Source organism: Equus asinus, chromosome 15, assembly GCF_041296235.1.
Source record: "Equus asinus isolate D_3611 breed Donkey chromosome 15, EquAss-T2T_v2, whole genome shotgun sequence".
Taxonomy (NCBI): domain Eukaryota; kingdom Metazoa; phylum Chordata; class Mammalia; order Perissodactyla; family Equidae; genus Equus; species Equus asinus.
The window spans coordinates 6,547,968-6,575,813 of record NC_091804.1 but is presented as its reverse complement, the minus strand read 5'-3'; the positions used below and the strand labels follow the sequence as shown (position 1 = coordinate 6,575,813).

At 44.6% G+C, this 27,846-nt stretch overlaps 1 protein-coding gene and 1 long non-coding RNA gene across 6 annotated transcripts in view; one reads left to right on the top strand and one right to left on the bottom strand.

Annotated features, from left to right (window-relative positions):
- The window catches only part of DTD1 (D-aminoacyl-tRNA deacylase 1), a 172,539-nt gene that overhangs the window by 78,978 nt on the left and 65,715 nt on the right, over nucleotides 1–27,846 (top strand). The window contains exon 5 of one of the 5 annotated variants that reach the window (XR_011494539.1): nucleotides 24,803–24,983. The exons of 3 other annotated variants lie outside the window; for them this stretch is intronic. The gene's annotated coding sequence lies outside the window, so the exon portion shown is untranslated. Of the gene's footprint in view, nucleotides 1–6,286; nucleotides 6,386–24,802; nucleotides 24,984–27,846 lie in introns of all 5 variants that reach the window. One more of the 5 variants, XR_011494538.1, reaches the window with a different exon arrangement.
- LOC139040300 (uncharacterized) lies at nucleotides 20,970–24,634 on the bottom strand. Its single transcript, XR_011494540.1, has 3 exons — nucleotides 24,506–24,634; nucleotides 23,722–23,776; nucleotides 20,970–22,085 (listed from the first exon to the last, which is right to left on the bottom strand). It is a non-coding gene; the product is annotated as an uncharacterized lncRNA (long non-coding RNA).

Genomic DNA, 27,846 nt, shown 5'->3' with positions numbered 1-27,846 from the left:
TTTGTCTGTTTAGATTGATAAAAATTAAAAATTGATGTTATCAATTGATGATAGTACAAGAAAATGGGCACTGTGATACACTGTTGGTGGGGGCAAGCTGGTGCAGCCTTTTTAGAAGGCATTTGGCAATATTGATCAAAATTAGAACCAAACATAACTGAGCAGTCTCACTTCTCTGAACCTTGCCTTCAGAAGTCTGTGCACATGTGCACGAGGATATTGGTACAAGGGTGCTTGATACAGCATTATGGAAACAGCCCAAGTGCTGATCAGTAGAGGAAAGGTTAGACAAATTATATCTCATCCATAGTGGGGAATACTGTGCACAAGTTAAAAAGAATGAGGCTGACCTATATGAACAGATTTCAGATTAGATAAGAATAGAAGAGAAGTCAGATTACCTCCCCCCCTTGGTTCTCTTTTTCTTTCAAACAGATATAAAACAGCCATCTGGTCACTTCTGACTTTCTTTACACATTGTTGAAGGGATACAGCTGCTTCAGATAATTCTCTTGTGGCTCAGGGAGGCTAAATTACTGATAAATTAACATTCCTTTTATGACTATTTCCAAGTCATTTTTACTGCTGTCCTTGTACTGGGAATGGGAGTACAGGTCCAGGGCTAGAGGAGGGTCGTGCCTCGGGCAGGGACGCCTTGTCTGGCTATTCCCAGGGATCTTGTCCTCTCAGTTCCCTGGTCCTTTGTCATCTGACTCAGGTCAGAGGGCCATTGCTAACCCCTCTGGGGAATGGCTTTTCCTTTGACAAGGTCTTCAGAGGGCTGACCTCTTGAAGAAGTCTTGTTTTCATGAGCCAGTTTGGGAGATAAAGGTTTGTAAATAGTATCTTTGCAACAGTTGGCTAAGTACCTTTGATCTATACCCCTATGAAAATGGATTGTACATTTAATTTAGTAAATAAAAATACTTGTTTTTTCAAAAAAACTTCAGAACAGAATTGCTTCTGTGAGCAGAGCTCATTTTCTATATCTTCCTCTCCAGTTAAAAAGAGTTCATTGTGAATTATTTAAGACAAATAAGAAGGAATAAGACAGTGAACACTGGTGTATCCACCACCCAGCATAAGAAAGTGTTCTTTTTACTTGCAGATCTTGAAGGTGTTCCGGTGAAGGGGGCACTGATCCTTTTAATGCCTCTCGTGCTCGTGCTTTCTGATTGAACATTGGTATCTGGGGCTCAGCTCCATGCCGTTTCTTGTGGTGTCCCCTGTAATGGGATGTTCTACAGCAGGGCTCAGATTCTGTACTGATACAGTGCTGGAAAAGAGACCAGCCTGGGGACCAGACTCAGAAAATGGCTTCTTGAGATTTCTTTGTAGGTGAAATTTAGTATTGACTATGAGGTTTATAGGAAGCCATCTCCTGCTCTTGCCAAGGCTATTGCAGTACTGGCATCCTTGGGTGAGCTGGTGAGGCTCTTACCCTTTGCAGTGCAGGAGTCTAGATCTGCTCCCTTTCTCCCACCTGCTTCCCTCCTCCCTATCCATTTGTCCGTCCATCCTTCCTTCCTCCCTTCCTCCCTCCCTCAAAACCTTTCGTTGATTCAGTATTCTTTGAGCATCTCCTGTGTTAAGGCTGGGTGCCTGGCATGGCCAGGCTGTTGAAGTCCTGCTTAGAGCAATAAAGACAGCTGTAGACACCTTAGACCAGTCCTGTCGTTCTCTCTCTCTCTCTCTCTCTCCCCCTCCGCCAAAAGCCCCCCAGTACATAGTTATATATTCTAGTTATGAGTGCCTCTGGTTGTGCTATATGGGACGCATGCCTCAGCATGGCCTGACGAGTGGTGCCATGTCCACACCCAGGATCTGAACTGGCAAAGCCCCGGGCCACTGAAGCAGAGCACGCAAACTTAACCACTTGGCCACAGGGCTGACCCCCAGCCCTGTCTTTCATTCTGCATCTTCATCTGGCCCCACTGTGGCTTCAAGGTGGACTCTGTGGTGGAGCCATGCTGGAATCTGGCATGGCACTGCTCATGGAGGCCACGCTGCCCAGCGTGGGGTCAAGACTGACACTGTGGTTGTTGGAGTCAGGCTGCTGGTGGCTGTCCAGGTAGGAGTAGATGCCCTCAGCTGAGGAGAGCTGCCCAGGGCACACAGGGCATTTGTGTTTCTGGTTGGTGTGGGCTTCGTGGATGTGGGTGAGCAGTGCATTCTTGTTGGCGAAGACCTCGGGCTAGTGGATACGCTGTAGATTGGCCTTAGAGAGCTGGGGGTGGTGGTGAGCATGTGCTTCTCCAGCAACTTGGTCTGGCTGAAGGTGTCCTTGCAGACCACCTCCACGCACAAGTTGCTCCCAGTGTCCCCGGAGAGAGGCACAGATAATTCTAGCCAGTTTAAAGAGCTTCTCTAAGAGAGGCATGTTCAGGGTGCTATGGCAGTGTGCACTACTGTTATGTGTATGTGTGTGTGAGAGAGAGAGATGGAGAGAGAGAGAAGGGATAGTGTATGGGTAAGTGAGAAGGACATTGGATGTTCCAAGGCGAGGGACAAGCTTTTTCAAAGACGTGGACGGAGAGAGAGTAGCATATTAATTATTTATTGCTGGGTAACAAAATACCTGAAAACTTAGTGGTTTAAAATAATATTTATTACCTCACATTGTTTCTGAGCATCAGGAATTCAGGAGCAGTTTAGCTGGGAGGTTCTGGCTCAGGGTCTTTCGTGGGGTTGCACTCAAGATATCAGCCCAGGGTCACAGTCATCTGAAGGCTCAACTGGGGCTGGAAAGTCTGCTTCTAAAGCAGCTCAGTCACATGGCTGGTACGTTGAACCAGCTGTTGGCAGGAGATCTCAGTTCCTTTCATGATGCCTCTCCTGGGTCTGTTTGAATGTCCTCACAACAAGCTGCGGGCTTCCCCAGAGTAAGTGATCTGAGAGAGAGCAGGGTAGAAGCTGCAACATCTTCTGTGACCGAGCCTCCGAAGCTCACGCTGTCATTTCACAGGGTCCTATTTGCTTCACAGGCCAATCCTGTCCACTGTGAGGGGGTGGGGACTACATAAAGACATGGATCACAGGAGGCAAGGATTACTGGGGCCCTCTTGGAGGCTGCTGCCACAGCTTGGTCCTGAATCTGCAACTGGTCTGTATGCCTGGGGGCAGCTGTGATTGGGTGGAGTTGATTTGGCTCAGGATTTTGGTACAGACTCTGGACACTGTTTTAAGTACTTCATATTTTATCTTCAAAGTCTTGGGGAGCCCTGGAAGGATTTTAAGCGGGGAAATGACATGCTCAGTTTGCGTTTTCAATCTGCAACTCTGGTAAAGGTGTGGAGTGCACTGTGGCGGGAGGCAGGTGTGTGATCCAAGAGCTGGTGGTGGTGGTTTATTTAGAGGCCCTGCAGGCCTCGCCCTCCCCAGGGCATCTGGAGCTGGGTGGGAGTGCCCAGTTGCCTCAAATCCCACCTGCCTCTACCTCCTCCTCCCTAAGGGAGACTCGGGCACACAGGCTGCAGGGGCTAGAGACTTAAGCCAGTGGCCTCCAGAGTGGGCTATGGGCAAAAATTGACATTGGGAGCATGGGAAGTAAATATGCTTCCCATGCATTTTTCTCATTGTGTAAAATGTCTATTTTTAGGGCTAGCTTGTGAGTACCACAGAAGATGTACATAATTTGTAAGTATGTGAATATGCATTATTGGGGGTATGTGCCCCATGTGTTTTTACCGATGGGGTAGCTGATCACTGAGTTTGGAGACTGCTAAGAGGGAGGCTGGTCCTGTTGGGGATTTGGCAGTCATGCCTGGTGTGTCCCTTCCTGACTTCCACGGCTTTAATAGAGGCCCTGGCATCTCCTCAGCACCGTCCTCAGAAGACCTGTACTGGCAGGGCGCCTGCTTAACTCTCTAGCCTGCCCTACAAGCCCCCACTGACCGCCCCAATGACCCAGGTCACGTTCGGGAAGCCATCGTTAGGCCCCTGTCAAGAGGCGGATTGCTGGTGGCAGTCAGACTTGCATTCACCTCAGGCTCGGGGAGTATCAGTGGTTCTGCCCAAAGGCCATTCAGCTTTTCTGGTGACCCCTGTTGGTTTGTAAAACAAAAGTGGTCCTTCTGTGCAGGGTGCTTCAGTGGAAGGGCCTCACTTAATGCCTGGCACATGGTATCCTTCTGCCTTCCCACACGCGACATTACACACAACAGGCGGATACAGGCTGAAGACTCCTTCCTGACTGTGTCCAGAGCCAGGACTCCAGGGGGTACCGCTATCCCCTCGTTTAGGCCCTGGGCCACCAATAACACATTGAGTTCCAGGAAGATCCTGGCTTACCCAACTTGGTTACACACATTCCATTTGAATGGTGCCCCTGAGTTAAAAACGTGACAAGGAGCTCTGATAACAAAGTGCAGTGTCCTCAGCATTTGGGACCTCTGTCCTGGAGAGCAGCAGTCTCTAATGTTTGGTAAAGCACCCAGCCTTTGTAGCCTTTGCTTTGCAAGGGTTACTTTGTAGTCTGAAATTTAAAAAATGAAATAAAGTCAGTTTTCATAGTCTTTTCAATACTTTTGAAATATCTTTACCAAAGAATGCGTCTGGTCTACAGGGTTTGTTTTCATAATCTCTTGCATATTACTTGCAAAATGTATCTTTTTAAACTTTTTATTTTGAAAGAAAAGTTGCAGAAATAGTAATAAGTTTCTGTACACGCTTCAGCTAGCTTCCCCTAATGTTAACATCTTACATGAACATAACACAATTATCAAAAGTCAGAAATTAACATTGGTACAGTACCATTAATCGTCTTCAACCCTTATTTGAATTTCTCCAGTTTTCCCAGTAATGTCCTTTTTCTGTTCCAAGATCCAATCCAGGATCCCACGTTGCATTTGTCATGTCTCTTTGGTCTCCTGTGTTCTAGGACACTGCCTCAGGCTTCATGTTATATTTTTGAAAATGTGTAAATTGAGTTTATAGAAATCCTTTGAACATAATTTTGTTTTCTTTTCAAAGTCCCTGTGTCCCCACCTACAACCTGGCTTCTTCTCCTGGGTCACAGCCGGTTATGTGCCTGGCACATAATAATTACTCAATCAATGGGGCTGCTGCTGTTTTGATTATAAATGAGGCATGGCCATTGCTATGCCACCAGTGTTCTTTCCTTCCTTACAGAGGAGCTCGTCACTGGACTCCTGACATGGCACCTGTGGATAAATGCTTTCAGTTTACTCAAACTCAGGTTTCCAAACGCAGGTGTGCGATGTGCCTCAGACTGTACGCTGGGAGCGTCTGTTTCCCGTCTTCAGATGTCTGGTGCAATAGTGGGGGCTGGCCTGCTGTTCTCTATTACAGATGGTTCATGCTCATTCTGATTCATGCCAGGCCTGAAAGAGCCCAGGTCTCACTGTTCAGGTGTGCACAGTAAGCCACACTTCCTCTGGGTGGCCTTTCCCAAAACTCTTGGGATGTTCTAGAAATATATCCGAGGCTGTGGAGGGACTTGTGCCAAGGGGCACTTTGTAGACTATGGCAAAGAATTCCTTTCTTTCTGGGCTTGATTTTGGGCATAAATACATAGTGGATGGCAGAGAGGAGGGAGGGTGGTTCATTCTAGTGTTTTCTGTAAAAGTGAATTAGTTACCTGGATTCTGGGGTTGTACCCAACTTTTTGTGTCTTTAACTCAAGAATCTCAGTGTGTGCACACGTGTGTGTGCTTATGAGACAGCCACACACACAGGAGAGACAGATCGAGAGGACCAGGTTTGCCCACAACTGAGAGGTTCTCTGGGATGTGGAACTTTCTGTGCTAAAACCAGGATGGTCCCAGCAAACTGGAGTGGTTAGTCACCCTGTGAAGGACCTACGTGCACAGAAAGTAATGTGGTTGGTGAGACCTGAAAGATTCTCAGTGTGAAGTTTCTGGTCATCGTCTTCTGCCATTTGCTCATGTCCTTTTCTAAAGAAATCCTTATTTTAAAAACTTTTTTTTGTTACAATTACTGACACTTTATTATACTTGTTTTATAAACTCCTTCCTTATGTTTTGCTGGAGAATTTTGAAGTAGTTCTCTCATGTCCTCTCATTCCTTTAAATATGATTTTTTTAAAGTAGACTTTTATTTTGGAGTAATTTTAGATTTACAGAAATGTTTCCAAGAGTGCAGAGTTCCCGAATACTCCCCCTATCCAGCATATCTGTTGTTACCATCTTACATTTTGCTGGCACATTTGTCAAAATTAGAAACTGACATTAGTATATTACTATTAATCTCCAGAATTTATTTGGATTTCACCAGTTTTTCCATTCATGTCTTCTTTCTGTTCCAGGATCCAGTCCAGGGCACCACTTTGCATTTCGTTGTCTGACGGTTTCTCAGTCTTTCCTTGTTTTTCGTGGTCTTGACAGTCTTGAGGAATACTGACCAGGTACCCTGTAGAATGCTCCCAAATCTGGGTTTGTCTCCTGTGTTTTGGGATTAGACTGGGGCTATGGGTTTTGGGAACAGCACCACAGAGGTGAAATGCCCTTCTCATCTCATCACCTCTGGGGTGTGTGAGATCCGTGCAACATCCATGTGATGTGAACCTTGATTGCCTGGTTAAGGCAGTGTTGACTGGGTCTCCACTGCAGAGTTGCTGTTTTTCCCTGTCTCAGCTGTTCTTAGAAGTGAATCTCTAAGCACAGTCCACCTCGAAGAGGTTTGGGGAAGATTAAACTCCACCTCCTGGAGGTGGAAATATCTACGTGTATTATTTGTAGGGTTGCAGGGCACCCGGATGACTTTGATTTTTAGATAAACAGTGAATAATTTTTTAGTTTATGTATGTCCCTTGCAATATCTGAACTTCGCATTTAACTGGGTGTCCTGTATTTTGTTAAATCTGGCAACCTTAATTATTTGGAATTCTTCTGTAAGAAAAATTGGTCTCTTCCCCCTACGTTTGATTTTTAGTTTGCTTCTACCATCTTCTTGGTACAGTTTTCTTCCCACTTTCTGTCATCCTTTAGCAGAGTTTGATATACTTTAGTGACTGCACTTTGTCTACTTAATTTTCTTTTAAAACAACATGGAAAATACTTTTGTTTGCCTAAAAACATGAATTAGGGTGTGTGTGTTTAATCAAAGGATTTTTCTCATTACGTGAGCCAAAAAGCACATTAGTTTCCAACCCCTATAAATGAAATCCAGAGTTGAAGGAAACAAGACATTTGTACTGAATTTCCAAGTGTGGATTGTGGGAGAGGCAGGGAAGGACACCAGTGTTCCTTTTTTTAATTTTAACTTTTTTTTTTTTTGCTGATGTCCCTTTAAACAGCCCCAGGTGGCCAAAGCAGCAACAGCACCTGGATTCCGGCTGAGCTTGGCAGTGTGAGGCACTTGTGATTGCTTAAGCTCCCCGACTTCTAGCAGGTGTGAGAGAACGCTAAGTGGATGTGGAAATGAAGGAGGGCTGGTGTGGTGGGGATGCCAATGAGGTCCGTCCAGTTTTACTTTTAAAGGAAAACCAGACCTCTGGTTTCCTTGAAGTGCACCTAGCCCGTCAGAGGGAGTTGCGTCTCATTGAAGCAGCAACTCTGCAGCATGATTACCTCGGGTGTTTTGTTCTCAGCAGCTGGTACCCATCAGATCAGGGCCTGCTTCTCATCAGTAGCAGGTTCCAGAAAGGGCAAGGGGTTTCAGTGTTCAGAGATAGCTCAGCTCCTCCCAGACAGGAGACCGCCCGCGGCTGTCCCAGGATCCCTGATGAGCCTTCCCACACCTGAAGGATCGCTGATGGGCCAGGCAGAAGGAGGTTTCAGAACGGAATGAGAGGAGGTTTGGTGAATGGAATGTAGCTTTGCTCTGCTGACAGATGCCTTCTTATCAGTTCATTTGAAACGATGGCACTTGAGAATGTACCTGTCACTTGAAGGTGAGATCCTGCCTGGCACATAGTAGGTGTCTTATTAAACATTTGTCCATCAAATGAGGGCGTTAGTTCTTTGCCCTGCCACGTGTTTAGGTCATCCTCAGCACTTGTGACATAGATCTATCTACCTTACATAAAGTGAGCACCATCTTCTGTGTTAACAATGCCAGTCACTTGTCATTGCTTACCTACATCGATTTTGCTGAACTATGGGGTCCGACTGCTGACGGCTCCACAGAAAGCCTACAGCACTCCCTGGGGTCTGTGCCCTTTGATCCGAGTGCCTTGTCCTTTTTCCCCACGGAGATGTGGCTGCCCGTGCCTCTGCTTTTGGAGGGGTCTTTCTTTGCTGCCTCGTCTCTGGCCCCTGGCACAGTCCTCAACCTGCAGAAGGCCTTCGTTGGCTATGTGGGGATTGAATAATACGTACCTCAGGCTGGACTTCTTTGTATATCCCGAGCTTACAGGTACAAAGATGCCCCGGGCAACTCACTAAAATACCTGCACACAGGTACGGTTAATCAATGTAGTCTGAGACTGCCAATTCTTTTTTCATAGTAAAACAAGAAGCTTCACTTTTAACATAGCTTCCTGAAGGTGTTACAAATGTCTGTGTTTGGTTCTTGTAATCCTGTTGAACAGAGCAACATATGTTTGTCCATGTGTTTATTTTTTATTATTATTATTATTTTTTGAGGAAGGTTAGCCCTGAGCTAACATCTGCTGCCCGTCCTCCTCTTTTTTTGCTGAGGAAGACTGGCCCTGAGCTAATATACATGCCAATTTGCCTCTATTTTATATGTAGGATGCCTGCCACAGCATGGCTTGTCAAGCAGTACATAGGTCTGCATCCGGGATCCGAACTGGCGAACCCTGCGCTGCCGAAGCAGAATGTGTGAACTTAACTGCTGCACCACCAGGCTGGCTGCCTTTGTGTTTATATTTTTTTAAGATATCAGATGTCTGTAGTACAAGTTTTTATTAATTTTTGAATTATGTTTTGAAACTTAACGCATATTGAGATATTGCTATAGAAATGAGTGCTGAGTGCTACCTGATTGTAGGATATATTTTGATAAGCCGTTTTGTGTTTTGAATTTTCTTGAATTTCTGTTTATGGGGTGCCAGTGTATATTAAATACACAAATTGTCAACAGCGAGATCAATTCCTAACAGCTCTAAAAAAGAGCAGGCAGTTATATTTTGGGTGAGGATTCTGGAGTGAAAAGGTAAGCTGTGAAGAATGGCAGCCGAATTCTGCATTGTTTAGAGGTGAGGAAGCCGGGGACTGGGCACTGGGACACTGGCATCGTTTGTAGTTCCCCCTTGTCAGATAAAGTCATTGTGACCCACACCTGTCAGCAAAGCCCCATCCCAACTGTGGCCCAAAAGAGCACCTATGGCAGCCACTGCTCCGACTGTCAGTGGCATAGAAATTGAGCTGTCCAGTAGTTATTATGAGGTGTGACTCTGGGTTGGTGCCCTTCTGTGTGTGGAGCCACGATGGAATTGCTGAGTGAAGTGAGCTCCAGAGTTCTCATTTTTATACTGACCACAGTCTCCTTTGAACTGCTCACTATTTTGTGAGGAGACTTAAATAGTTCTACTTGCCCTTTTCCAGATTTTTCTGCTTCTCCTTTTTATAGCTGAATGTGCGGTCATCAGAATGGTTTCTTTTCAGCTTTAATATTATTGAATTGAACATTTTTGCAGCTGTGGCTCCTTGTTTTCAGATGTTCGTTTCCCTTACTTCTGGCTAACGAACACCTTGGAGGTGCAGGAGTCTCCCTCCAGAACAGGAGTGTCTGAGAGGCACGGCTCACCTGGGGCAGCTCGGCCTCCTCGTCAGCAGTTAGTGAAGATATTCCACAGAGCACTTGTTTTCAAACTTTCCTCGCAGGGGACCCCTTTGTAGACATATGATTATATCCCCCAAACCGATATAACATCAAAATGAGCTGCTGTGTGGCATGAGGACTGGGCGATAGTGAGGTGACAGACGGCTCAGAGCTACGTCTGGGAAGGGGTGTCTCTGAGGCTGCTTCTGATGAGCCCTCGGTCACACAGCATGGAAACTACAGCTCTGGAGTCAGACATTTGTGGGCAGAGTCATCTCTTGCTGGTCAAGGGTCTATCCTTGGTGCTGCCCACCTCCCCCACACCAGCGACTCCCTCTGCACTTTGGACCTGCATTTCACTGGAGGCCAGATACTTCTGCTTGAAAGTCAGTCAGTCTTGGCATTTCCTCTGCTGCGTTCCTCTTTGCCCTGTTATATTCAGGGTCTGTTGTTGGCTCAGACTCTTGGGACCGGCCCCTCTCCTTTGGCCTCCTGTTTCTCATCTGTAACCAAGGTCTGTTCATCAACATCTTGGTAATAATGAAAACAGCATCAGTGGCTAACGATCACTGAGCACTCGCTGTGCTCGGCCTGTCTGCGCTTTCCTGTGTCCTGGCACTCACCTCCCACCCCAGCCTTTTCATGTGCGGATGACTCATCATTCCATTTCCATATCTTGTATCATTGCTGAACCTGAGGCCTTCTCTAACCTCAAACTGGAATTACCCTAATTGCCCTCAACACGTCTGCGTGCCAAGGGTTTCTGTGCCTTGCATACCAGGGTATGCTTAATATTTCTCAAACCCTTTGATCACAGCAGTCCCCTCCAAAAGTCTTTGCTGGCTCCACTTCCCTTAGGGTAAAGATCAAACTTCAGCCCTGCACAGGTCTGTGTATCTGCAGGCCTGTCTCCCACTGCTTCCCTGTGGGAATCGCCAGCGAAAGCACACACTTGTTTTCTTGTCCCCAAGACTCTTTCACCTACGTGGCTGCAAATTAGTGCACCTTCTTCCTGCTGTCCCCTTTCCAGCAGGACAGTGTCTTTCACTTTGGCGTTTATTGCGGGTCTGCCTTGTCTGTGTCTTCTGCTCATGTGTACAGCCGTTTGTTAGCACTTTCATTGCCTTGAAGTGTAATTAAGTCATTTCCATTTGACTTCTCAAGAGCTTATCCCTTGTTCTGCAATTAAATTACGAATTCTTTTTTAGGAGAGAACCAGAATTTAAAAATCCCCCCACAGTACCCATCACAGTGCACAGAGTAGGCAGTCGACAAATATTTACTTTTGATTATAGTTCTAAAGAAAGTCATTACTCAGGATAAAGAAACTTTGTGTTGCTGCATGAGAACATGGTGTTCCTATTTCTCCCGTCTTCTTGTTCTTTATTGGTTCACAAGAGGTTCACTCAAATTTAACCAAGCAGAAGAACAAAGAAGCCAGTGGAGTGCAACTTCCTAAGGTTTCTGTCCGTCAGGACAGTGAAAACACTGACGTTGTCAGCATCAGTATTATCTACTGATAGAAAAATGTAAGTCTTGAGTTCTGGTGGCATTCATAATTAATTATTTTGCATCATTTCTTCTAATGCTTATGATATGAACCAACTGTGTAGATTCTAGCGGAGCTGTGGTTGACAGCCTCATGGAAATGGGACCTGAGAGTTGCTTTGCCTTTTCTTTAGTTAGTATTCTTTGAAACAGTATCCACTGTGTAAATATGCTTAAATCTGCAGAGTATGTGTGCCTCTGTTGCTTCCTAGAATAAAGGAAGGTGGAAAGGGAGAGGCTGCCCCTTCACGTGGCATGCTTAGACTGAGGAGCTCCTTTCTCATTCTCTAGTGTTTATTTCATTTTGACACCTTGGTCTACTACAGTTTAAATTTTGTTCTCTTACTTTCGTGGCTTCTTTAATTGAGAACATTTCAATGAAAAAATGTTTAAAACTTTGCAGTTGTAAAGAATCTGGGGTCATGCAGAGGTTTTAATTGATCCCCATGATGAACGAATGACTATCCCTCCCCAGTAAGGGACCTCCTGTTCATTATTTCTCAAGGCCTCTATCCCATCTCAATCAGTGCAGCATAGCTTCTTATTTCTGGCCGATTCACTCTGAGTTATGCTACTTTTAAAGTTTTGACTTCATAACTGAGAGGCCAAAGCCAGAGTAAACTGGATAACTTATTCCTCTGCTATTCATTGCATGAGGCATTAAAAACAGCACCAACATGGTCATCTGTTTTACTTTTTATAGGCTTTGTCATCACTTTAATTGGTTGTCATTATAACAGATGTTTTAAAAGGAATATTTTGGCATGACTGTGTTTGCTTATTTAATTTCTGATGACTTGCAGGACATTTATATCTACATTTTTTCAAAAAAGAGCTGCGGGCCATGGGAGCAGAGCAACCCATTGGCCCTTTCCAGACCTGGTGCTGGAGAGAGATAATGAGGTTGCTGGGGTGAGCTTTGCTGGAGAAGAGGTTTTTTTTTTGAGGAAGATTAGCCCTGAGCTAACTACTGCCAATCCTCCTCTTTTTGCTGAGGAAGACTGGCCCTGAGCTAACATCCATGCCCATCTTCCTCTACTTTATATGTGGGACGCCTGCCACAGCATGGCTTTTGCCAAGCAGTGCCATGTCTGCACCCAGGATCTGAACCGGCGAACCCCGGGCCGCCGAAGTGGAATGTGCACACTTAACTGCTGCACCACCGGGTGGGCCCCTGGAGAAGAGGTTTGAGGGAAGGAAACACAGACTTGAAAAGTGAGGGGCAGCATGCAGAAACCTCTCCATTTACAGTCAGTAGGACGTTCAAGAGCAATCCCAGTGTCACACCACCTTGCAGGATGGCTTTTAAGAATGCAAAAGCCAAGTTGCCATTGTTGTAAGGTAAACAAAATTAAAAAGAAAATTTTCAACCTGTTTAGAGAGAGCTTATGAACAAGTTAAGGCCTTTGCACTGAACTGTCTTCAGACTTGGACATGAGCTTGATTCATATGTCGTAGCTAAATAATCCAGTGGTTATTTTTGGTTCTTTGAATTTGGGCATTCATAGAAAAGTTTATCAATACTAACTTTCAAAAAAAAAGATACACTTCCATGTTTGGGCCAAAGTATACTTCCTAAATTGCTATCCTGTAACAATGTTTGTAAAATAATATTGTAACAATATTTTGAAGAATTTTATTTTTATTTATTTATTTATTTATTTTTGAGGAAGATTAGCCCTGAGCTAACTGCTGCCAATCCTCCTCTTTTTGCTGAGGAAGGCTGGCCCTGTGCTTACATCCGTGCCCATCTTCCTCTACTTTATATGTGGGACACCTACCACAGCATGGCTTACCAAGCAGTGCCATGTCCGCACCTGGGATCCAAACCGGGAACCCCAGGCTGACAAAGCAGAATGTGCTCGCTTAACCGCTGCACCACCAGGCCGGCCCCTATTTATTTATTTTTAAAGATTTCATTTTTCCCTTTTGCTCCCCAAAGCCCCCTGGTACATAGTTGTGTATTTTTAGTTGTGGGTCCTTCTAGTTGTGGCATGTGGGACACTGCCTCAGCATGGCTTGATGAGCAATGCCATGTCCTCGCCCAGGATTCGAACCGGCAAAACCCTGGGCTGCCGAAGCAGAGTGGGTGAACTTAACCACTCGGCCATGGGGCAGGCCCCTTGAAGAATTTTAGATTCAGAAAAAGTCTCTAAGGATGAAAAGATTGTTTTAAGGGTTATTTATTCTTTTATACTATTTGAATCATCTCTGCCTTTTTAGAAATTTGAATAGATGGGGGAACTCCATTTGGTAAACTTGAAGCAGACACCGAGTAAGTTAACATGCCATCAGCAGAAGTGGTCATGAGGAATCCTGTAGGCTAGCACATTTCTTTCTAGTTAATTGATACATTAGCTGATTTGAGGCTGTACCATTATGATTGTACAGAAAATGTTTGTTACAGTGAACCAGACAGATGCTGTTCAACTCGTGATCAGACTTCCTAGGTGCAGAAGTCTCGTTTCTGAGCCGAAAAGTGAACATGTTCTGTCATCCAGCTGAGTTCTGCCTTGTTCTTCTTGCCATTGCAAGCACTAAGCCTGTCGCTCGTCTGGTGCATACCAAGCACTCAGTAATTGTTTGTCTAATTCATGAATTGCCAAAAGAGTTTACAAGTGACCAGATATCATTTGTACATAGCAAGTAGCTTATTGGTGAAGTGCCACCTGGTTTCCATGACGTTATGATTATCTGTGAGTGTTAATTGACAGCCAGGCTGTTTAATCTATCCAGTATATTCAAGTCTTAGGTTGACATTCTGAGATTTTCTTAGATGTTAGTGTGACTTTCTTTTTTTTTTAAGATTGGCACCTGAGCTAACATCTGTTGCCAATCTTCTTCTTTTTTTCTTTCTCTCCTAAGCCCCCCAGTACGTAGTTGTATATTCTAGTTGGCTGTCCTTCCAGTTCTGCTATGTGGGATGCCACCTCAGCATGGCCCTATAAGCGGTGTGCTAGGTCTGTGCCAGGATCCGAACTGGCGAAACCCTGGGCCACCGAAGCCGAGCGTGTGAACTTAACCACTCGCCACGGGGCCAGGCCCTGACTTTTGTTTTTATGTGATGTCTTAAACCATTTGAGATCTTTGTTTTTGTTATTTTGTACTCATCTAAGCTCTTTACAGTTAATAAAATGTAAAACCTTTTCTGGTGGGGAAAATGCTACAAATTAGAGCACGTGGTAGAGCATATCCTTGAATCATATTTCTTTTGTGATCGTTACTCACTTTTACATGTTACTGGGGGAGGGATGGGAGGGATTTAATTCTTAGCAGATTCCTACTCTTATAAGGGGAAAGGTCTAGTGTGATGAAAATTATTTTTGTCAAGTTTATGATTCCTGACCTTTATAGAATAATGTCTGTACTAGTTGATTAGAAAAGTAAAAGTGTGGTTTGTTTAAAATACCGTCACTCAGTCATCTTCGAAAGAGCTTTAACTCTTTAAAGCCTGTGTCACATCTGAATTGACGCTAAAAGCCTCACTTTTACAGCCTGGGAGAAATGGTATTTCTAGTTTATGCCTGAGGAAACAAGCACAGAAGACTTTCTACCAATGATTATAGAACTAGTTTGATGGCTAAGTCGGACTTGAATATTTTTCAGCCAAGTGTCCTGCTAAACCTCTTTGGCAACATTTATCTGATTATTTTTTCTCCATAAAAAATGTATCCAAAATGAAATAAAACCCTATATTGAGATATTTTTCTGTTTAGAATTTACAATTTAAAAATTTGTTATATTTATTCTATTCTGATACCATTTTAGATCCCTTTTTCAAAAATATTGGTAATAAAAGGGAGGAGATACCTAACTTCTTAAATTACGAAGTTAAATTTCTTAGGTTTACATATTTTCCTGTATTTGCATTGCTAAATTTCTATTTTCTCCATGTAGATTTATATCAGAGGTACTTCTCTCCTACTTTGGTGATTTTTTTCCAATTTACTAACTTGATTTGATGATATACACGGAAAGGCTTGCAATTGAAATATTTTGAGCAATAATAATTTTATTGACTTGGAAGGCTAGATTGTCTTGATTTCCAGTGGTTGTTTGCAGCGTTTAAAGTAACTGATAACCCTGAGATCATTACCAAAAGTTTATGATTTAAAAAAAAAAAAAAGGTAGAATGGGGAATAGAAAAAATGCTGTTTAAATTACAAGCTGCTTGTAGCAGTTACATCGGGAGGGCAGTTAACCCAAGTCACTTAAAATATGGTCGTCATATTGAGAGTTAAAAATAATTTTGTTTGTAGAGGACCTCAGGAGAAAATATCAGAAAGTCCAAATGAGCTTAAAAGTGCATCAGAGGAGGGGCTGGCCCCGTGGCCGAGTGGTTAAGTTCGCGCGCTCCGCTGTAGGCGGCCCAGGGTTTCGTTGGTTCGAATCCTGGGCGCGGACGTGACACTGCTCATCAAACCACGCTGAGGCAGCGTCCCACATGCCACAACTAGACGGACCCACAACAAAGAATATACAACTATGTACCGGGGGGCTTTGGGGAGAAAAAGGAAAAAATAAAATCTTTAAAAAAAAAAAAAAGTGCATCAGAGGAATTGTTGGGCAGTATGCACAATTTCAAGTGGTACTTTGTGGACAGTTATCGTTTTGTGGGTTCGCCTGAAATTTGGGGCCACATGTGGCATCTGTGATGCCCAGAGTGATTCAGAGTACTCTCGGTTGACAGGGTCTGATGCTCTCTCCTCTGGGGGAGTTGATGCCCCTTTTTCACTGCCGCAGTTAAAGAGTGTTCACCAAGCAGTATTGGAAGTGAGTTGGCCTCCCGGGTGTCACTGGAGGAGCCCTAGACCTTGGTGACAGAAATATGTCCCCGCCTCTGCTCCCAGTGGAGCTCCTGGCAGAGCAGCGTGTGTGCCTGTGCAGAGACCTCCCGGCCTCCACCCACAGCTGAGCTGGTGAAGAGCCCCGGCCCGAGCCCCAGCCCCTACAAAATGAGTTCTGCAGGGGTCACGTGGGTGCTGTAAGTCAGACCACCTCTGTGAGTTGTCTAGTGCCAGCCAGTTATCTGGGTAGCAAATTACTCCCAAACTTAGCCGCTCAATGTGAGAGTAAACATTTTCCACACAGTTTCTGTGGGTCAGGCATTTGGGCTGTTTAGCTGAGTGGGCCTGGCCAGGGCTCTGTGTGAAGGTAGAGTCACAGTGTCGGCAGGGCAGCACAGGCAGAGGACTCCTTCCTGCGGGGCCCTCAGGGCTGGCAAGCTGGTGCTGGCTGTTGGCAGCAGGCCTCAGTTTCTTGCCACATGGACTTTGCCACAGGTCTGCTCAAATGTCCTCACAGTGTGACACCTGGTTTCCCCCAGAGACCTAGTCTGTGAAGGCACACTGTCATTTCTGTAATATCCTGTCGGTTGTACACATCAGCCCTGTTCATTGTGGCTACATGATGTCACAAACGCCAGGAGGCAAGAATCACTCACTGGGTAGTCTTTAGGGCTGGCGGCCACACCATCCCAAACATCCCTTCCAGTTGGTAAAATCCATCCTGTCGTCCCATCATGAGCTTAAAGACCAACACGACGCTCACTGAGTGCAGGGCTGTATGGTGAATCACGTTCTGGGGAGTTGCAGAGGGGCCTGTCTAGACAGAACAGAGGACGGCTCCATCCTTGCTGAGTGCATGGTGGAGGTGTTTTATTCGAACATTGTTCTTTTTAAATCAGTGATAACACTTAATCTTATTTTTACAAAAAAGAAAATGAAGTCACCTTTAATTCTATCCTGGTCCATAGTACCAAAATACTTTTGGTCTTTTTTCTATGTAGTACTTTTTTTCTACACCCATGTATAGCGTATATACCCTCTCTATACTTATGTGTTTATTTACAAAGTGGGATCACACTGTGCTGTTTTATAACCTAATTTTTCTACTTATAATATCATGGACATTTTTGCATATCTTCAAATAATCTTTTCCAACCTCAGTTTTCATGGGAGCCTTCTATTCTGCCATGAGATGTATCATAGTGTCTTTACCTAAGTCACTAAAGTTGCATCCTAACTTCTTCTCTTAGGACTGGTGCTGCCCTGAAGTCCAGTGTGTCCTAAATCTTGCTCTGTAACCCAGGTTGATTCTTGGCATAAATTCCCAGTCCTGTAACTGCTGGGGCAAAGAACACAGACACGCTCAAGGTTTTGATGCTTTTTATCAGGAGCCCCGTTCCATGATGTCTTCAGAGGTAACTTTTAACTGGCAGAGTTCACAAGTGCCTCTTCCCAAGCATTGGGCTCAGCATATCAATGTGAATCTTTGCCAATTTGAAAGATTAAAAAATGGAATGAGGAATTTTGTTTATCTGGAGTATACCTCACCTAAAAAAGAAGTCAGTTGATTCCTAATTGCCCAAAGAAATTGCATGGAGGTACTGGGGAGGAGGTGGGGAGTAGCTGGGCCATGTGGAATAAACTGCCAAGCAATTCAAGCAGAAACCCAAGCAGCCTCCCCTGCAAGCTGTTTTCTCCACCTGTGCTGTAGCCAATAAATTGGGAAATTGACTGTTTTGTGTTTCATCCCTCATTTCTCTGCCCACCCGAAGTCTGAAGGTCCTGGTCAGCTGCAAAACAGGCAAGAGCAGAGAGCAAAAGCACAGGGTGCTTATTCCCAGCGTGATTGGTTTATCCTCAGAGTCTTGATGGCTGGGATGTCCTGTGCGCCTTTGCTGACTGCCGCTGGCTATTAGGATGGCATTTTGGTCCTGTCTGTTCTCGGCTTCTGCTGCTGGTTCACTTAGAGGTCAGTGATTGACAGACCTCTGGATCCCAGCCTAGTGTCTGATGCTTGTGTGCACCAGACAAATACTTGTTGGCCCTTCAGATAATTCCCTCTCAGGCCCCAAAAGGTCAGAGATGGGAAGGAGACGGGAATACCGTTTACTCAACTCCTAGCTCCTACTTACCAGACATTTCTCACTTTATTCTTACTAACTGCCTCTCCCCTCTCCAAAAAAGGAAAAGAAACAGGCATTTTGTGTACATTATTTTATTCAGGTGACAAAGTAGTTAATCACAGCCATAAATAATGTACTACTTAAAATTTCTCTTACACGTAAACTTTATGATCAAGTAAATATTTTCCTTATTTGGGGGTTTTTGTTTTCTCTGTCTGAGTGCCAGAGCTTTTCAACTCTTAGCCCAAGTGCATTTACATGCTTTGAGGTTTCAGTATGCTGCTTCTGTAAACCTAAAGAAAACACACACAACTTTTTCCATTAAAGAGATGACAATGTGTCCCGTTTTTGGTGAACTGGAGCCCTGACTTTTGAACCTGTTGCTGAAGAATCCGGGCTGTCTCCGTGCAGCTCCAAATTACTTAGGGAACATTTCAGTGAAGAGTTGTGCCTAGTTTATGTTATTGTTTTTGCTTATTTGTTTTTGTTCTGGAGCTGATTTCTGTTGTTTCAGAATACTGGACCCAGGGGATTTGGGGAGAGTGGCTGAAACTGGCTAACATGCCTCAAATACCCACGCAGTGCTGGTGTCTCCTGTGGTGGAAATCTGCCCCAGGGAATGCTTTTCAGGAGGCCCATCCTTAGCTCAGCGCCCCAGGCCTTAGGTGTCCTGCAAATACTGCTTTCTGAAGACGTTTTACTTTCCAAAGCATTCAGAACTTCCACAGGTTCTGTTTTGTTCAATTGTCCCCACACCTCAAAGGCGACCTGCTTCGATTTTACTGATAGAGAAGGCAGAGAACTGGGAGGCTGGGTCAGATGAGAACTAGACCCAAAACTCCCTCTTATTTTCCTCTCTTTCCTTGACTTTATCAAACTGTTAGCTAAATACATCTACAAACAAAGTCAAAATTCAGGAGCATCTACTCAACCAATGTCTTAAGCAGTAACTCAGAAATGGAGTTGCTTTTCCTTTTTTTTTTAAAATGTCAACTCTCCTTACTGGACACATGTACGTGATCTTCTTAAAATCTGCTTGGTAAGAAGAAAGAGAAGGGCTTGTTTCTACAACACTGCACTCCTTGATGCTCTGATTCTTGTGGAATAAATTATAAAGGCAGGTTTTCCTGAGATTTTTGAGGCGATACGAGAGCCTTATGAGCGGAAATATAAAAGAAAGGCTCAGAAAAGAATTTGAAACTGAGAGGTACGCGGCAGGGCCAGACAGGATAGCAGACTCGAGAAGGAGCTGACAGCTGCTTGTGTCCTGGAGGATTCTGACGCGGGCAGCCTTGGGTCGAAGGGCACCTTGAGAGGGCCTGGAGCCACTTCTCAGCAGGCTGTCTGCAGGCGTACCAAGCCCCGTCATCCAATGGGAGGAACGAGAGCTGATTTTAAGAGGTTTCCAGGTGAGGGATGGGCTGCTAACACTTCCACTGGTAATTCAGATTACTGTCTGGAAGTTGTTCTTTCTCTGGAACTCACGTCTTTCTAGGTTAACACACTGCCTGCTTTCCCCACATCTTACTGGAGATATAGTATGTCTTGAGTTCTGACACTTGCCGTTTTCTAGAAACTCATTATAATACATTTCAAGAAATTTGTATTTTGAAACTTGATTACAGGTGAGGCCATATTGTAACTGTGATCTCTTCTGAAAGAAGAGGTCTGAAAACTATGTTAGAAATAAACTTTTAGGATTTAAAATACGTATTATCTAAGTGATTGACGTTGAGATGAAGTTGTCCTGGTGAACTGTTTATCTTATCCAGGAAGATAACATTTCACTTCTTTGCTCCCATATTCATTTTCTATCTCCACCTCCCCATGCCTGTCCCAAGTCAGCACCCCCTTTCTCCCCTGCTCACCCCAGGTTCCCTTAGAGAATGGATTTCATTTCTTTTCAGTGTATTTTGGCTTGGAATCAGTCATCTCTTCCAGACACAGGTTTTCTCCTCACTGTCCTGTCCCTTGGCTTTCTGGAGAACTCTTTTCTCTGCATTTGACCTAACCATCCATAAGTTGGCTTATGAGGAGTGGAATGGAAAGCTGGCGAGAACTCAGGCTTTATGTCATGGGTACTCTTTGAACACTAAAGAAATGTCAAATTTGCTATCAGAGTTAGCCACCTAATGAGCCACATCCTTATCCAAGTTCCTGAGTGACCCAGGGCCTTATTTCTGATTTTCCTGAGACCATACTTTTGAGTGGTGAAAGTGTTTCTTGATTTACATTTTCTTTGGTTGCATCTGAAAAGGCCTGTTGGCCTGACAACAGTTGCTATGGGGATGATACTTGTGAGTAGTGCTGTTGGGCAGTCACGAGTATGGAAAGCACAGGGCGCCTCTTTATTCACGGTGTGGAGTGAGCTTCTGTTCTAAGGCACAGGAAAGTGCCTCACCCGAACCTTGTTCTCTCCTGTCTGATTATAGTCTGGGGTCTACATGACATGTGTCTCCACTGTGGTGGTGATTATATTGGCTGCTGCTGTCTTTAATATTAGAAGACTTCTGGAACTTGAGGTACTATTCTTGAAGAACAGATATTAAAAATGAGACTTCAAATAATCACCCTCTCTGATATGATTTATGTGTAACTCTGACCTGTCTGATTGACGGGAGGAAGAATACATAAACTGCTGTTGAGAGCTGACCTAATGAACCTGGTCACCATCCACAACTCTCCCATTCTTTTTGGTAGGTAATAGTCAATGCCAGAATGTGTGGGCTGGGTGAGGGTTACTTATTTCCCCCTCCCCCAACCTCCCTGCCAGATGTGATGGAAACGAGTATCAGACCAGATTCCGCTCTACAGAGTTTATTAAAGAGAGAAGCATTAACAACAGGCACTCCTATAGCCTATTCTGTTAGCTTTCTAAAGCCCCAGTGCTCAAGCAGATGCTCCATCTTCTAGACTAAGAGGCAGGAACTGGTACCTGTAGGGTCTGCATTAGGGTCCTGATCCAGGATCAGTGTACATAGCATTGCCCAGGAATTAAACCTTGGGTGCCTTTCCCAGGCATAGAGGCTATAGACCTAGGTAGATTTTTATACTCAGTTTATGCAGGGTTGGGGAGTTTGTCTCAGATGTCGTAGCCAGTTCATGTTTCATTGAATATCATTAATTTCTCTAGTGAGAACCCATTTCTAATACCTGTTATGCAGATTAACAAATAACTAATTTTCTACTGGACACCCACTTCTGACATTCTTTTGCCATAGCATGGCCTGTTGACAAGGTGTGGGTAATGAAGCCCCTGGCATCGCTGCCTCTGGAGTGTGGGTCCTGAGTAGAACACTGGCTGCCCACTCCTGCAGTGTCAATTCTTGACAGGCTATGTGACCACGGCCTCAGTGTCTCTGCCCAAGGGGAAACAGCAAAACAGTTGCGCACCTACTCTCTACGGCAGTCAGAGACAGCTGTCTTTCACAAGGGGCCCTGAACTGACGGGAGTCCATGCTTCAGGAGGTCGATGTACAAAGTGAATCCAGTTCAGAGTGATGATGGCTTAAACTTTGGCGATGTCATCTAGAGGGTGGTACCTGTGATGGAGGAAAGTAAGGCAGGGAAGGACAGGGAGTTCCTGATGGGCTGTGTTTTTAGAGAAGCCATTTGTGTCAAGACCCAAGGGAGGGAGGGAGCAGCCATGTGGACGTCCTGGGAAAGGCATCCTAGGTGGAGGGAACAGCCAGTGTGGGTCTCAGAGAAGGACCATTTGGGAAACAGCCAAAGGAAAGTGTGGCCAGCATGCAGGCTGTGAGGATGGTGATGCTGGTGGGAAGGAGATGAGGGAGCAGCAGGGCCAGGGCATGTAAGGCCCCAAATCTGAACTGCGTTAGAAACATTAGGAACGTAGACTGCAGTGGGATCTTCTGATAAAGGAGCAAGTGCTTCCCGACTCTGGTAGATTAGGTCAGACCTAGTGAAAGAGAGGAGAAAGGAGGTGCATTATGTTTGTAAAACATAAATATAGTATTTTGAATGATGGGTTCACAGTCATTTGACAGTAAAGAAGACAGTTTTCTAGAATTTGAGAAGACTTGTTTGCAGAAGGCTGTTTAGACTTCTGCTTCCTTACTCTTTATGCAAGATGTCATCGCGTCTCATCCCATCTCTGAAGTTGTTTAGTTAAGTTAGTCATTTCTACCTGTAGGCAGAAGGCCAGTTACCAAAAGACCAATCTGATGCCAGGGGCTGGTTTCAAAGAGAGCAAAACAGAACATCTCTTCATCTCTTCGACTTAGTAAAACTCATACACCCGGCCATCTATGTTTGAAGCTAAAGTTAGATCTCAGTACAAGAACATATTTCCCTAGTTCTCAAAAGATGTTTATTCATTCAGTAATTGATTTATCTGTCAAATATTTATTGATTCCTGCTATACCACACATGGTACTAGGCATTGGGAATTTAATGAACAAAACTGACACAGAGCCACTCCTCACTGACTATTCAGACTTGTGGAGGTGGGGTAGACATTCTCTGAATAATCCTAAAAATTGTACTTAATTATAAACTGTAATAAGTGCCATGAAGTGTAAATACAAAATGTCATGAGAATGTGGACCTGGGGAACCTGGATTCACCTGAGGTGTCAGGAAAGCTTCCCTGAGGAGGTGAAGTTGAGCTAATGATTGAGGAGCATTAACAAGGTGATGTGGGATGGGAAAAGCCTTCTAGGGAGAAGTAGCAGCATGTGCAAAGGCCCTGAGAAAAGAGAGAACAGGGTAACTCTGAGGTATCCTTATATAATGACAGAGAAATGTCTTACAGTCTTTTGACATAGTTAATTATTCTTTGGGGGCATAAACAGTTACTCTTTGAGCGTCTGGAAAGTCTTCTATCCAGAAAATCTACCTTACTATAGTAGATAACTGAGTGTTATTTCTGTTGTCTACTCTCATTGTATTTTCTAGTGTTTGGGCTTTTAACTATGATGCATTTACAGAAATTACCTTAGCAAAGATTTCCTTCTTAGGGAAGTGGTGCTTAATTGGGTAACACGTGTACCTGGGAGGGAAAGCCAGTAGAGCATTGTATTGTAGAGCTCTGAAGTCCTGGCCTTCGTTCACCGTTGGCTGGGTGTGGGGAAGGGAGATGTAGCAGTTGGAGCCAGCAGTGGCCAGGAGGGGATGACCAAATGAGAAATAAAAAATTCAGAACCCTCCGAAAGCATTATGGACCATTATGGGAATTGAAATTAGAAACATTGTGTGCATTTTTAATATTCTGCTAGGAAAAAGACTGTAGCCACATTAATGTTTAATGCATGGACCGTAATAGAGATCTGAGCAGCTCTCCATGGCCCCGTTTGTTCCAGCCTTGTCCAGAAGAAAGAAGCTGGGTTCTATTTTAGGCCTATATTGGGAACTGGATCCAATCATAGAATGAGAGCCCTGAGATCTGAGTTGCCTTTTCTCTTCTCTATGAACAGGTACATTTGATAGAAGAAAAATGATTTGTTCTGTGCTATCTGCCCCCTACCCCCTTTTGTATTTATGTTATGTATAATTCTGGGGGGTTACACACAGTTTGGTAATTATAAATTCTTTTACCGGTTTTCTCTCCAGATTTTCATAGAATCAGCTGCGGACTTTCTTCAGGGTGGTTCTGTTAGGGACAGAAAAAGGGAATGAGTACACAGTCTTTTTTTTCTATTTGTAGCATTCATCTGAGCCGTGATGTTACTGAAGTTTTCATTGGCTCGTGGTTTTGGTGGTGTCCTCTATTGCTAGGCAGGTTTATTTGGGCAGTGGCGTATGGGGAGGGTCAAGCAGAGCAAGGAGGAGTGTCTCATCGCTAATATTGTTTAGAATTGCCAGTGCATGCTGACAGTAAAACCAGAATTACTTTTTAGTCAGTTAATTATTGTTTTAAAACTATCGAGACCAGTGCTGTCCAATAGAATTTTCCATGATGCCGGAAGTATTCTATGTCTGCGCTGTCCAATCCATTAGCCACTAGCCACTTGTGACTAATGAGTACTTTAAATGTGGCTAGCGCAATTGTGGAACTTAAGTTTAATTTTCTGAAGTTTAAATAGCCACAGGTGGCCAGTGGTTACTGTATTGGACAGGGCGGGGCTCGACATGGCTCACCCTGTTGCCTGCACCTAGGATGGATTACTTCCACCCCAGCCTTGGGCCCCACTGCTTGGAGAATCTCACCCCTGGTAAAACATCCCTCCGGCTTTTAGGCTGCCACTCACTTTTAGTGTTAATGCCATGAATAGAGGCAGAAGACAGAAGATATGTGCCCCTGTCAAAAATTACCACCTTGTTTGCAACTTAAGGTGCAACGACGAACAAAGGAAAGAGCATACTTGTGTTGAGTGCTTACTGTATAAGAAAGATGTGTGAGCCATGCCCAAACTGCTCTCCTCTGTAGTTTAGTCTTCAGTTAGTGTACACATTGGCCGATGCAAGGACCGAATGGAGAGTGTCCTCTTTCATGTGTAATTAACTGTTAGCAGGATGTCTAGGACAAGAAGTTTGATGTTTGCATCTTGGATGCTTTGTCAGTGATGGAGGTGATGAAATGGTTTCTAACTTGTTAGAGGAAAGTCTCTCGTGTGTGATGTTGATATTCTTATGAGCTACAAACTCTCTATCTTTGCTTCCTTTGGCCATTTTCCAGTGGGAATGCCTTTCATTTGGAGCATTTGGGGCAGACTAGTGGAAGAAGAAGAGGTCATCTCTTTTGCCTTTATCACAAAGTCAGCTGTGAACCAGGGCTGGCACAAGCCCCCGCTGGTGGATAGGATCGTTCAGAGAAGAGTACAGATGCTCTGCCAACCACTGATTTGGTCATCTCTGAGGTCAGTAGCTCAAAGGGACATGCTGGAGGTGGGCTCAGCCAGGCTGGAGTCAGGAGGAGCCCCAACACATGCCTGGAAGAGACAGCCATGGCTCTGAATCTGGGCTCTTAGCAGTTGGCACCATAGGCCTAGAAGTTATGTTTGCTTTTATAAAATCACTCCTGACAGTCTTCCTGCCAAGCAGAATAGAGCTGCACATGAATTAATCAACACTTTTTCTTCTGAAAATATCTCATACTTTGAATCCTTTTAATGTGACATATACTGCTTGTACGTTTGAACATTTTCTGGAGACATGGCATGGATATTGATTCATCTTTTCTACTTTTAATTGGCATCTGAGTAACCATGACTCAAATTTTTTGATGGCTGGTAAAATGGTAACAAAATTCTTTGCTTTTCTTTTTGACCTTTCATTATTTTTTCTTATGGTGGTTGGTGGCAGGTAGGAAGGGAGGGGACATTTGTTTTCATGACTCATTTATATCGATGAAGAGACACTGATCACTGAGGAACATTGTTGTTTACCACCGGCTTTTGTTGTCATCTGAAAGCTGCGTCTCCAGCATGAGTCATGCTTATTTGATTCATTTAGTGTTTCTCCTCTTGCTCTTTAACTAAGCACCTTGAAAGTAGCGACATTAGTGCCCGCCGGGTCTTCAGCTCCAATGTGGTGTTCACACAGGAGCGGACTTGTGTGGGAGTCACGCCCAGGGCAAGGATCGGAGGCGGCGTCAGCGAAGGCACGCTGTGGTCTTAGAAATTAGAATAGCTTGGACCTGCGCTGACCAGCAGGGTAGCCACCAGCTTCTTGTAGCCATGGAAATTTAAGTTCATGAAAATAAAATAAAACGAAAAGCTTTTCTTGGTCCCAGTAGCCACATCTTAAGTGCTCAGTAGCCGCATGTGTCTAGTTACCAGACAGCACAGACATAGGGCATTTCCTTCACACAGAGAGTTCTGTTGGATGGTGCTGTGGTGGACATTTTTGAAATGAGCTGTGTTTAGCCAATGAGCAGATATTGCTGAGTATCCTTGTCAGGCCCTGCTCTGATCACAGAGACACTGTGAGGAGTGAGAAAGGCAAGACCTGGCACTCATGGAGCCACTGTCTCTGTGAGGAACACGGTACAGGAAGCTCAACTAGAAATTCCCACTTAAAAAACGTCAGTATCAGGGCTGGCCCGGTGGTAAAGGGGTAAGTTTGCGTGCTCCGCTTCTGTGGCCTGGGGTTCACAGGTTCAGATGCCAGGTGTGGACCTACACCGCTCATTGGGCCATGCTGTGGCAGCATCCCACATACAAAATAGAGGAAGATTGGCACAGATGTTAGCTCAAGGCACTCTTCCCCACCCCTCCCCCCCAAAAAAAGTCAGTACCTCTGTGCCCACTGCTCCCTTAGGACACAGGGATGATACTGGGGATACTGTCCCTCTCCCTCCTCAGCAGGGAAGAAAGATAATTAGGCAGTGTATTTTACAAAAGAAGAGAATGGGGGCCGGCTGGTGGCACAGCGGTTAAGTTTGCACGTTCTGCTTCAGTGGCCCGGGGTTCGCCAGCTCGGATCTCGGGTGTGGACATGGCACCGCTTGGCAAGCCATGCTGTGGTAGGCATCCCACGTATAAAGTAGAGGAAGATGGGCACGGATGTTGGCTCAGGGCCAGGCTTCCTCAGCAAAAAGAGGAGGATTGGCAGCAGATATTAGCTCAGGGCTAATCTTCCTAAAAAAAGAAAAGAAAAGAAAAAAAAAAAAGAAGAGAATGATTATGCAAAGAAATTTAGCCCAATGCATATCTTGTGGTTAGTCCCTTAACCTCTCTGAGGCTCACTTTCTTCCATTTTAATAATGGAGCTTTTAGTCCCTGCCTTACAGAGCAGCAGTGAGGGTTCAAAGAAAAAAGATACTGTCAAACCCAGTGCTCAGCACTCAGCATTAAATAAATGAGACTGTTATTGCTCTGACCTTTTCTATCATAAAAATGGTTTAGAAGCTTAAAAAGCAACTTCAGCCGGAGGCAGGGGGAAGGAGGAGCCTTTTCCAGGAACAGGAGCAGCAGGGTCAGGTACAGCTGGCCTCGCACCGTCTGTGAGAAATGCCTGCACGGCCCAGCAAGGACACTTCCCCGTGAAATCCCTGTTGTAAATGGGACACTTTGCAGACTCCTGTTCTGGCCATATTTTTATCGATGTCGTTTTGATATTTATACCAAGGTTCCATTGTCTTCTCTGTCAAGAGCACATCTCCACTCATGAATCTTTCTTAGAGTTCTCCAGGAGTGAGAAGAATGTCGGCAGCACTTCCAGCCCCGGTGCATTTCCCCATTGCTCAAAATTACATGCCTTTGAGCAGGTCAGGTCGCCTGTCTAGGCCAGCCTCATCGTGGGTGAAAATGGGGATGACGGAGTCTTGCCAAGAGGAGAAGAGATGAGAAGAGAACGTCTGTGGTTTCCATGTCCTTCTCCTCAGACCTGTTTGGTCTCTCCCACCTCTTTAGGTCTGCTGACCCCAAGTGCCCCCTCGATCTGGGGGCCCTGTGCAGGTAATTGAAATGCACTTTAGTGAGAGTGAACGGCATGATCCAGCAGTCTAGGAAAGAGTTACTGTGCTCTTAGGTGAGCTAGTCTTTTTTATTGCTTTCCAGTTAAAAACAAACCCTGAGAAACTAGAGAAACATCTTGTATTCAAGTTTGGGCAAATCTTTTAAAAATGATTAAAACAACATTACAAAAAAACATTGAATACAGAAAACCAATTTACTCCTCATAATGCAACTATTTTAATTTCTTCTTTCTTAATAGTTTTGTCCAGATATTCACTTAACCTTCATATTGGTGTGATCATCATGCAGTTCTTCCCCTTAA